The sequence below is a fragment of the Hipposideros armiger genome, unplaced genomic scaffold (assembly GCF_001890085.2).
Source record: "Hipposideros armiger isolate ML-2016 unplaced genomic scaffold, ASM189008v1 scaffold_69, whole genome shotgun sequence".
Lineage (NCBI taxonomy): Eukaryota > Metazoa > Chordata > Mammalia > Chiroptera > Hipposideridae > Hipposideros > Hipposideros armiger.
The window spans coordinates 128,010-130,220 of record NW_017731419.1 but is presented as its reverse complement, the minus strand read 5'-3'; positions in this window follow the sequence as shown (position 1 = coordinate 130,220).

Below are 2,211 nucleotides of genomic sequence, written 5' to 3'. Positions count from 1 at the left end.
CCCATGAGGTAGGAGACGAACGCTGAAGATGCAGAAGAGGCCTGAGTCCCTAATTACTTAGCAAAGGTGAGGCGCCATACCCACTTAAAAGCTCAGACTTTTAAGTTCAAGAGAATTCAACTTCTATTTGTTTAGTCATTGTCAATATTTGGGTTTTGTTATACGAGTTCCACTGTCCTGCTTCCTTCAGTGTTCTTCTCTTGACCTCCAAAGTTATACTCTATCTAATACTCAAAGCTATAGACTAAATGTTTTTGTCCCCCTAAAATTCATATATTAAATCCTAACTCCAATAGATGCCATTTAGAGGTGGGGCCGTTGGGAGGTGATTAGGTCCTAAGGGCAGAGCCTTCATGGATGGGATTAGGGCCCTTACGAAAGACACCCAAGAGAGCTCCCATGCCCTTCTGCCTTGTGACAACACAGTGAAAAGGGGGCAAGTGGGCTCTTCCAGAAACAGAATCTGCCAGCACCTCGATCTGGGACTTCCTAACCTCCAGAACTATGAGCATATATTTCTGTTGATTATGACACACCCAGTCTACGGTATTTTTGTTATAGCGCTGAACAGACTAAAATACTCAGTAAACAATTAGGAGCTCATGGCATCCAGAAAGAGCCAGACAAATGGTTAGATTGTTTTAACTTTGACTACTGGGAGCTCGTCTAGTTGGCTCAGGTTACTTTGATATACACACATCATTTTGTTTTTTGAGAATTTCCTTACATTTGTCATGAGACATTCTAAGCTCGTCTTGTCATTGCCATGCCCCAGCCTTGGAATCAGCCATTTCAATAATGATTTCAGTGGTTTTGGTGGAGAAAGGCAGTTAGAAACCATGACCTGTGTGCTAGGTGTGCTTATTGCTATTGAGCTGACTGCCTCTAGGTTTTCCAGCAGCCGGAGCCAGGAAGTGTGTGTGTGTGTGTGTGTGTGTGTGTGTGTGTGTGTGTAAAGCATATGTCTAATGTCAACTTCTATGTCTCTATGTATTTAAAAACCATGAATTTACACCATCTCTTAATTCCAATTTAACACACAGGGTACATACTCAAGTATTTCCCCTTTTCCGTAGGAAGTCAGTCTTTTCTGACCATGAGAAACCAGAGCCCATTGTCTTCACCCTCTTTCCATGTTCTCTCAGTCCCCCTGTATGAACCAGTCCCTTGACCACGCAGGTCCCTGCACGGGGCTGGTCCTGCCATGTCCTCAGCCTGCCCAAGGGGAGGGGGAAACCAGATGCACTTTTAAAGATCATATCAGCCCCTTTATTTTCCCCTGCTCATCAAAAAGCCTCTTTGTTACAATTTGGCCTTGGTTTAGCTTGCTTATAGGTGCAAAATGAACTGACCTCTGGGAGAAAACGTTTCCTCCTCATCCCTGGGCCACAGGGAGACTGGGGTGGATCTGCCTTCTGCTCTAAGGAAGACGGTGCTGAGTAAAGGGGCTGGGCTGCAGGACGCCTTCGAGAGAGGACGCTGGGGGTCCTTTCTCCAGCACTAGCCCAGGTGTGGGGGCCCTGCCTCTACCAGGGAGCCCGACACTCAGCTAGCCGCTCCTCAGGAGCGTCCAGCTCACCCCCTTCTCGTCCTCTGATCCCGTCTTCAAGTATAACTGAGCTTCAGCAGCCTCTGCATCCGACCTAGTGCTAGAGGCTCTGCATAGACGACCTTTTCTGTCCTCACAGCCATATTAGTGGGAGGCACATTTTACAGATGCGGATACTGGCTTAGAGAAGTGACAGAAGCTGCCCAGGGTCACATCACAAGCATGGAGGCCAGGACCTCAACCCTGGCAGACCAGCTCCCCTGTTCCACTGTCCTGCTTCCTTCACTGTTCTTCTCTTGACCTCCACCTGTCAGTCTGAGGCTACCCATGTTCTAGTTAATTCTGGCTTTGTCCAAGAAATAGAGTCCCCAGGCTCACAAAAGATGTGAGTGCCAACCTTTTAAAAAAGTTCCATTATGTGATATTTAACATGTCCAAAAGAAAATATGTATCAGACACATGCAAATTATAAAGTACAATGAAATAATACCCATACCTCCCAACTTAAAAATACACTGAGTTGGGGCCGGCCAAGTGGCGCGTTGGTTAAGAACTCGCTTGGGACGCCAGAGGGCCCCGGTTCGGACCCCACATATGAGGGCCAGTGACACTGCCCTCCACAGCTAAGATGCTGAACAACAGCTCAACCTGGAGCTGGGCTG